This window comes from Nuphar pumila, chromosome 5 (assembly GCF_984573655.1).
Source record: "Nuphar pumila chromosome 5, dmNupPumi1.hap1.1, whole genome shotgun sequence".
NCBI lineage: Eukaryota > Viridiplantae > Streptophyta > Magnoliopsida > Nymphaeales > Nymphaeaceae > Nuphar > Nuphar pumila.
The window spans coordinates 21,335,798-21,346,040 of record NC_143253.1 but is presented as its reverse complement, the minus strand read 5'-3'; the positions used below and the strand labels follow the sequence as shown (position 1 = coordinate 21,346,040).

At 37.6% G+C, this 10,243-nt stretch overlaps 1 pseudogene; it reads right to left on the bottom strand.

Annotated features, from left to right (window-relative positions):
- Window positions 1–8,579: 8,579 nt before the first annotated feature.
- On the bottom strand, window positions 8,580–9,665 carry LOC149837068 (cation transporter HKT1;3 pseudogene; annotated as a pseudogene).
- Between the last annotated feature and the right edge of the window lie 578 nt (window positions 9,666–10,243).

Sequence of the window (10,243 nt, the reverse complement as noted above, 5' to 3'; positions counted from 1 at the left end):
AAACAAAATAGAATATTGTTTGATTTAACCATTAAACAAAATAGAACACTATTTGATTCAACCATTACTTTGATGAATAGTTGTCAAAAGGGAAGCATGTTGGGGATAAAAGACAAAAAAAAATCCTAGATTATGTAAAAATAATCAGGTTGGGGACCACAATGGATTTATATATGATTCAAAAAAATATTTCTCAACAAATAAGCAGTATCACATGTGTCCTGCTTTCGCAAATAGTTAAGTACGATATTTGCAATATGAAGTGATTCATAAATTACGTTATTTGAGAATGTGTAGCATATACGAATAAGTAAGATATTTCTGAATTTAGTGGAGTTTCACAAAATGGAACAATGTTATAAATTTATGTGATATCGTGATATATGTGTGAATAAGAAAGATATTTGTGAATTGGTGGTAAGTGCAGTTTCACACATAAATTTATGTGATTTCAGAAAGTATATGCAATTTTTTTTTATATTTGCGAATTTAGTGGTAAGTGGAGTTTTGCATATATAATTTTGCAATTCCATGAAATATATGCGAAAGACTATGATATTTATGATTTTGATGGTTTCTGTTTCACTGAGATTTCATAAATAAATTTATGTGAGTTTGTGATGTCTAAATTCGCTTAAAAAAACCTATGATTCTAGATTTAAGTGGGTGTTGGACATATTCGATGGGCGGTACAATTTTATGACAAAAGTGCCTAAATTCGTAGTTGCGAAGAGTAAATATGTCCTAACGATGTCGAATATTTGTGATTTTGGATATCGAGAGATCATAAAAAATTATAGGGTTTTTAGGGAGTCACATCAAATTACTTGTACAGTACCATCATTTTTCGCTAATTTTATCCGGCAAGCTCCATCAACACAAGTCAAGCTTTGAATGTTGAAACCCGCCTTCATCTTTGGGTTTACAAACTACCTCCTAGCTGACCAAGACAGGCTATTAAAATCCTTGTCCAACCATAATATCTATGCATAATTCTCTCTAGCTCTTTGATAGCTTTCATCCGAAGGTGAAAACACATCTTGCAAAACAAAAAAAATGATGCCAATACCGAATTTAGGAGAGTGATATGACCTATCATGTTTAGAGTTCTACCACCCCAACACTCTATTTTGCTATGAAATTTCATTAAAAGTGAGTCAGACGAATGATATTTAAAAAGCATCCCCCCGCCCCCAAATCCAACCAAGCCCCCACCCTGGTGAGGAGAGATTGAATGCAATAAAAACTGGTTTCTCTTTGCTAATAAATTGACCTTGGTTTTTCTTCAACTTTAGACACGCCAAGAAATCTCTCGATAAAATATTTTTTATCCTAAATGAAAAATAAAACATCTAAAAAACTGGCACCAAGATGGTCATGATAATGATTGCATGGGTGTTGCTTATCTAAAGCATAGCATCCAAAATTTGAAGGGTGGGATGCCCTATATTTGAATGGGTTCCACCTTTTTTTTCTTGGACCTTGTCAATAATGCTAGCTATGTATATCATAGGGCATATTATGGAATGGACCCCAAGATGCGTGAAGCCGAGTACCTGAGGAGAGGGGGTTGTTTGTTTCTTCCCCGAACACAAATTTGTGTGTTTGGGTGTGTACAGATGAGTATCTTGGGACCCACAATAATTCACATGCCAATGTTACCCATGATGATTTTATAATAAAATAACATATAAAAAAGATAAATAACATATAAAAAAGATAGATATGTGTTTGACGGAAATGTCCTCCCGTAAATAGCTTTGCACATTCCCGCGAGTCCAGGTTCCCGCCTTGGTTTTTAGCTTGTGTTATAACACATTGCCACCTTCTCGTTTCTGCCTTGTGTTACAAAACATTCCTGGGTTCCTTCCTACCTCGTGGAGATAACTATAAATCGATCAACTGGTTTGATCATTGGTGGGCGTCATAGGGGGATTTTTCGTCCATCTCTTTTTATAGTTTTCTCTTTTTCTTCGTTTTCGTTAGGCAGTATAGAAAAAAGCAATGATGCACAAACATTCCAATAAGTGCCATTAAGGCATTGTGAATACCTTTCCATGTCATCATGCTGTTGTTGAAGAACATATGTCATCGTGAGTGCCATTAAGGCATTGTTTTGTTATTGCAGGTGGATGTTAGCTTTTTGACAGTTAGAAAATTAAAGTTATTTGTAAGACGTTGGGACCTGTTGACAAGAATGCTTGGTTACAGATGAGAGGAAGAGCCTCTACCCCATCCGGTATCGTCCATTCACTCAGTATATGCAATGTAATGCAAATCGCGGTTGTAGTAACATACTACTAATTTATGAGATATTGTTTTGATTGTTAATATCGATTTGTAAGCTATTACGCTGAATTGCCATATCGATTTGTAATATATTATGCGATATATATATCGATTTGTAAGATATTATGTGTTTTCTAGTGTCGATTTGTAAAATATTTGTAGTATGATTTTAAAATGTGTGTGCAGAATTTATATTATTGCGTGCTTGTGGTGACGATTTGTGTATTCAAATTGCTACTCATATAGCAATTTCTATTGAAATCACTTCACAGTGTCGTAAATATAATTAAATTACTCTCACATGAATCGCTATTGTCAACACACATAAATCATTTCTTTTATTAGCATGGTAAATAACAACTCGGTGCATAGTATAAGCAAATAACAAATCATTGTTGCTTTTATACTGTGATTCATTCAATCATTTCTTTGACTTGCTTAACTAATCAGTATCTGTTGGTATATGCATCTTGAATAAATCGTAGTAAATATATGCACTGACTAACGCAAATTGATATGTTGCTTATAACAATAGTGAGCTTATCATCTGGTTGCAATGAAGACGATGTATCTCAATCATTGGAAAGTTATAGAGAAGTGAGCATTTGTACTAATGACTCACCAAAAGAAGTGAACATGTGCACTAATGATGCACATGATAAGAAGGGTGCAAGCATTGTATTAACGCTGAACTTTGAACTAGACCAAGTATTAGTTTTCTTGTACATCACATAAAGGAGTTGGGCTCCACTCATCCCCCATGTCATCCCAATCTTCATACCCCTTCTTGGGATTTCATTGGTGCACGTTGTTTTGATCAAATCAGACTCTAAAGATGTGATCTACATCATTCATTTAGTGAAGATTGACATTTAAATCATCCAAATCTGACTTGCATGCAGGATTTTTTGGCGATTCAAAAATCAACGGTTGACAAAATACAAAAAATTGTGATTTAAAAATCATATTTTTCGTTAAAAAAATATGATCCAAGGGTTGATTCTTATTAAATCGACTACGTTGAATCCATCTATAAGGTCAGTTTTGATCAAAACAACTTGCATTATAAGATCTAACAGGGGTGTGAAGATGGGGGATGACATAGGGCGTGGGTGGAACCAACTCATAAAGGGGTCATACTTAGTAAGGTCCTATATCCTGGGGTGTTGTAAGGGACAAACTAGGAACACGGATCCCATCATTTGAAATAGGATGGTTTCCATCCTACATTAAATCCAGCAGAACCATCTAGCCATTGATTGGATGGCTAGGATTGAATGTAGGATGAAACCCATCTTATTTCAAATGATGTGATCCGTGTCCACAAACTAAGGGCTATCCTAATATTCAGTCCGTTTGCACAAATTAGCTGCATATCTCATAGGGACGCATGCCTCATGTTTTTGCTGACAATGATTGGACCGAGTACATTGTAAAGTATTCGATTCGATTACGGATTTGAGACAGAGAGAGAGACTTACAAAACCTTCTCATTTCGAAGGGTCGATGGGAACTTTAATTTACACCTATTATCATTGCATGATAAAAAAAATAAAGAGAATCACAATAAGGTTACACTCGCTATAGGGTGGAAAAAGAAAAATGTACTATGCTTGTTTCATTGGAGAGGAGATCCAATGATCTGACCGAGTACCTTGCGCAGTCGATGCCACGCATCCGGCGGTGGCCGCCTACTTTGCCGAAGTACTCGACCGAGGTCCGAATCTACTCCTTTAATTAGCTTAGTGTGTTGGATTACAATAAAGTAACCCAAGCTTCCCCTCCCTCTGTGAATTTCTTGATCCTTCCAAAAAACATGACAATTAGGATTATGATCTTGCCCTGCCAACTCCATCTTCCTGAGAAGCTGGCCCATGAGTCTTGGCACTGCTTGCTGGTGAGCTTTTGTAGCCGTTGGCAGCTGTACCCCGTTGTTAGCCCCACATTCCCATAGGCACTGCAGTAGAACCCACCATTATCAAATTCAAAATTTGAAGGCTAGCTACCACAAGGCATATATATAGTATCAATTTAACTTATAAGTATTGCGACATCCTTCAAAATATTTTTGAAAAACACGATATTTTCATAAATCAAAATAACAATTAGGTCATGATATATGTAAGTATATGTCAATCTTGTTGATAAAAAACAACATACCTTGCAAATTTGACAAAAAAACGCAATACTTTTATCTTTATCAGCAATAACTTAATCCAGTGATTCAATGTTGATCTTGACTGAATGGACGATGTAGATCACATCCATAGCATCCCATTTGATCAAAACAACACCGCATCAATGAGATTCCAAGGAGGGGCATGACTAGAGAGATGACTAGAACCAAATTGCAACAACCACACGTGAAATTAAAGATGATCCTTGGTGGGTTTGTCCAGCCAATACTAGAGAATACTTGATATTAATTAAGCTACTAACAAAGTGACCGTACAAAAGATTTAAAAATCAAGTGTTAATTAAGCTGTGTCAAAACGGACACCGAGATGTACAAATATTGTTTTAATATTTTGATAAATTTATATTATCTTAGTAGTAGTTTAATTTAAAATACATTTTTACGTATTAAAATAACAAAAATAGTTTAAAATTTTAAAAAATTGCCCTCGCATCCCAAATTTGAGAGAGGATCATGCCTTGGATGTCGTTCGTCTTGAAAACAGTGAACCAGCTCATTGTGAGCCGTTCATTTTAAACCATTTTGATGTTGTTCATCTGGGAACACGAATGACATCGAAAAAAAGAGTGGGGCCCATCTAAGTGATGGGCATCTCATCCATACAAGTTTTGGATGTCGTTCATCTTCTCAAGTTGGTGAATGAAAAACCTAAACCAAGTTGGATGATGTTTTTGTTTGGCCAACCAGTGATATGTTCCACTAGAACCACCTATTTCAACTAAGGGGAAGAAAATTCCTGGCATATGCTAATCTTGCTGATCGAGTAGCACCCCCAAAGCCATCCATCTTTTTATTCTTTTATATGCAAGTATGGTGGCAAACAAAGGAGACTAATTGGACAGGTCAAATATTGGAGTTCGTGAAATTGGCAAAACCACAAATATTGCAGTTTATGAAATTGGTGGAGTTTATCGCCACTAGGCGAAATTAATGCATTGGGATGAAAGAAAATCTTTACTTTCCATTGGTTTCATTCTCAGGAAAGGCCAAGGCCTTCCATTGGAAGGTGCATGGATTTCTAAAAATCTTGCCAGCTCATCCTTTTCGTGAGAAAGTTTTCATAGTGAGGGAGGTATGAAAAGATTTACTTATAAAAAGTGGTAGGTTATAGAAAAAACCGGAATCTATTTGTGCTCTTGTCACTTTCCCACCATATGATGATTTGATATTGCCAACTTGGCACTTTTCCATTAAAAAAGAAAACATTTTTTTTATGATGAGAAACCCTCACTGAGCGAGGTAAATCTCAGGTGGGGTCACGGATACCCAAGCCCTTAAAAGATAGAGGAGATACTGACATAAGTATGCATAATAATTTTGTTCTGCTGCTAATGGCAATCTACTTGACAAAGATATAAGCCATCAAGTTTGATGGAGTGACAGATAGAGCACTTAAATTAGGGATGGCAGTGGACTGGGGCGAGGGACAAGGTCTCCACCACCACTCCGTTTCAAAATCCGAACCTCCATCTCCCCCTCCATCCCCGCACGGGGATGGATTTTAACCTCCACCCCCGCCTCTATCCTCGTTTCATGTCCTCCATCCCCGGTCCAAACGGGGGCGAGGCGGGGCCCCATTTCCCCTTGGTCTATAGTAATTCCTTAAAGGATTGAGGATGGGAGGGGGTGGGGCGGGGCAAGGCGGGGATTGAGACGGGGACGGGGCGGGGGAAAGCGTAAGTCCATCCCTGCCTCCATCCCCCCACGAGGATAGATTTAACCTTCATCCCCGCCTCCATTCCCGTTTCATGCCCTTCATCCCCGGTCCAAACGGGGTGAGGCAGGGTGGGGGCCCGTTGTCCCCAGGTCTACTGCCATCCCTAACTAAAATATTGGGTCAAGAGGCCGATGCTCAACATCAAATGTCAAGAATAAATACGTAAGTCAAGGTGGGATATGCATCTCGAACCTGGTCAGTATCAGTATATATAGAAGATATTACTTAATAATTATACACTAGCCATTCTATCCAAGGGTTGGATTGATCGAGAAGTTTGGTGTGGCTCACAAGTCAAGTTCAAAGAATTGAATCTCCCCATCCAAATCAACGAACGACTATCTTCAAAATCGGTGGTCCAGAGAAACCCACAATATGTACCAATAAGGGGAACCATAAAACCCAAGAAAGGTCTGAATTCGATAACTTGTCTGCATGTACGGCTACCTCATGATGAACGTGTTTGAAATATTAGAAATCTGCACATTACATCATGTGCTTTTGATCTTGAAATTTTAGCGCATGGTAGAGTCTTGAATTTCTAATATTTTAAATAGATAAATAAATATATATAAATAAAATACATTTACACACATATATGGGATAATATTTGCTAAAAAAACCGTCCCTTTACATATATATGGGATAATAAAAAGAACATGATCCATCATCATCATCAGATTTTGAATCTTCCTTTGGTTGGATGGTCTCCCTTCCCTCTCTCTCTTTTTGTATATATATTATCTCTGGGCATTGAATCACTGGTGTGGATAGATTTATCTCTGGGCACATAGTGCACCCTAATTTTTATCAATTTTTATTTTTTTCTAAAACTCTGACCATACATATGTCTTCTAGATGGTCAAAGATCCAATTCTGACACTAGGTCCGGTCTCTTTGGGGGTTGGGAACTCAATGACTTACAATTTTTTGAATTTAAATTTTTATAAAACTATTTTTTTTTTATAAAAAAACACACGATTCCTAGCAAATGGATTGAATCGCTGGAAAAATGTTTCCAGTGCACTCGGGATGTTTAGACTAATTCGTTCACATCCTCCCCTTTTAAATAAATAAATAAATAAATATATATAAATAAATAAATATATATAAATAAATAAATAAATAAGTAAGTAAATAAAATATATATATATATATATATATATATATATATATATATATATATATATATATATATATGCGATTTACTTTTTACTTTTGAAAATGAGGAGCACAAGCAGATGAAGAAAAAAAAGAACGTTCTATCAAGAGAAAAGAAGAAAATAAAAAAAAAGGCATATTGTTCTTGCCTTGTGACTTCGAAGGCTATGTTCAAGACATTGAAATTAAGAGGGTCTTCACGAAGGTGGCTTCTTTCCGTAATGCAGACCAACACCACAAACAATATGGGGTAAGCAACCTGAGGGAGTAGGAGATACTTGCGCACTTCTCCTTTCTTCTTCTTATTTCTGTCATTGCTGCTTTTTTTTGTTGCTGCCATTTTCATCGGCACTAAAAAAGTATAGGGGGGAAGGTACCTGCAAATTTTCGTTGGAAGAAACTTTAGTTAACTGATACGAGCCCCTGCTTTTCACATGACTAAGTTGAAGGACGATTAGAAGCTATGCCATAAATATTGATGACATTTTGAAAATATTGCAATTTCTTCACAGTATTCTTTTAAAAAAAAATATAGATGACTTTCATCACACTAGAAAATTTTGTTGGTTAATCAAAATATCCCAAAGAAACCGATGCAATCTTGAAAGGCTACTAATCCAAGGCTGACTGCTTCTTTAGTGAAAGGCTACCCTATTTCTTTAATGAAAATTTATTGGATCATAATTCATAGAGAAATATGAAGCTAAACCTTTCTGTAAACTTGTAAATCTTTTTTTATATGTGCCTAAATATTTTTCATGTATACAAACTATTATTTTTTTCGATTACGAGAACCCTCGGTGAGAACCGGGTCACTTAATAACCCTGACACTCAAGGCCTTACAGCCGGTGGGAGTGAGACGTGAAATGAAGGGGTCAGCACCATCCCACTGCCAGTGGAAACTGTCAGACTACAATACATTTAAAGAAAGGGTTAAAGCCCGAGTCACGGCCATATTTTGAAAATAATGCGCTATTATAGGGAAAATATGTGATAGTTCGACGACATCACCTACCATAAAAATACTGCATTTTTTTTCACTGTATTAATTAAAAAATATTTATATATTATATATTCCGAGAACAAGATTTATGACTGTGGTTAGAACACAATTTATTTATTTTTTATCAGTTGCTATATATGTCAAGGTAGATTAAATATTAACTAGAAGTTGTCAATCTAAAGATTTAACGAGGAAAGGAAGTACTGTTTACTCACATCATAACTATGTAGACCACCAATAGCGCCGGCGAGAAGAGAGAAAGATCAAAAGCCATTTCTCCAGCATGCCTTGCATTAACAGATTGAAAGAGACCTGCTACCAACTTCTGATAGAAATTCAACCCCGCTGCAGATCCCCACTGCAGAAAGCCAAACATGATGAGCTGCAACAATGTGAACCCAATGGCAGATAAGGTGAGATAGACAGAGCTCTTCCATGGGAACAGATGGGTGCAGCCCAGTTCTTGGCCTCTCTTCCACAAGTATTCATACTCTTTTCTTGGAAACCATCTCAAAAGAGCCCACAAAATAAGAGTCAAGCAGGGAGGGTACAGAGTGTTCCCCACAAGAATCTGACCAATGACTATCAGCACTAGACCAGAGTTAGCATTGAAGACTACCATATTCTCATTGTTAGGGAGTAGCCCACAATTCACAAACGAAGAAACCGTGGTGAAAACTGAAAAAGTCACCATGTTAAGGCCCTTTCTTTCCAGTACCGCTCTAGCACTGTGGATCATTCTAAGATAAGCGAACACCATCAATGAACCAAAAACATTGACAAACATATAGAAGCCCAAAGCAACATTTGCTAAGCACTTCATGGATCTAAGTTTCAGGTCCTCAACATTCATCACATCTGTTTCTGATTCATGAGTCGAATTGTTGATGATGGTACCACCATTCTCGGCAGCAGCAGCAGCATCCGATTGGATCGACCGGATCGCCAATTGGAGATCGGCCGAGTCCATAATCTTCGAATTATGCCTCTGTGGTCTCAAGCTGCCACTGTTAAAATCGAGACACCTAAACAGCAAGCTGAGGGCAGACACGAAGATCTCACCTCCAACAAACATCAGGAAAATGAGGACCACAAACTGAGAATTGGACATGTCTTCCAAGTTCACCGATGCCAAGCTTGAAGCGGTCAGCGCCGACACCGACATGAAGAAGAGATCGAAACTGCTCAACCTCTTGGCCTTCCCATGCTCTAGAAGAATCAGAGCAATTAAACCCAGTATAGAGAAGGCCATGAAATACAGTAGCACTAGAAAGGATGGGTGCAAGTAACACACCATTAGCCTACATATGCGTTTGAGGAGATGGCACATCCTCTCATGGAAATACAACATGCATCGATAGGAACATGAAAGGAGATTCATGAAATATTGAGGAAATCCTTCCATGGGGTGGAGGGATAAAAGGAGCCTTGGAAATGAAAGATGCCTGTTGGGAGAGGGTAGGGCTACAATTCCTTGGAAGAAGAAATTATGGGTATTTAACAAATGGAATGAGGTGCACCTACCTTGGTCATTGTTGTCACAATTCAACAGTTGTTTTCCTTGGGAAGCTGGCATGGCGGATGATTCGAAGGAAAGCGGAAAAGGAGGGCGTGGGGGTGGGAAGGTTGAGTTGTAACAGGGAAAAATTATGAGATTTTGGTGTAAATTTTTGAAGGAGTGGATTGGAGCCACTCATTAATTGGCAACTGTTGATGGGACATCTTGGAATGCTGAGTGACGTCAATATACACGAGAATACGAGCCCCGTGTGCTTAGTGCTTTTTGAGACGTGGGATTCAGTGAATCATCGGGTGGTGAACATGCCCCTGATTGGATTCTTAAAAGTTTACACGGTACTCTCACTTATGAATGAC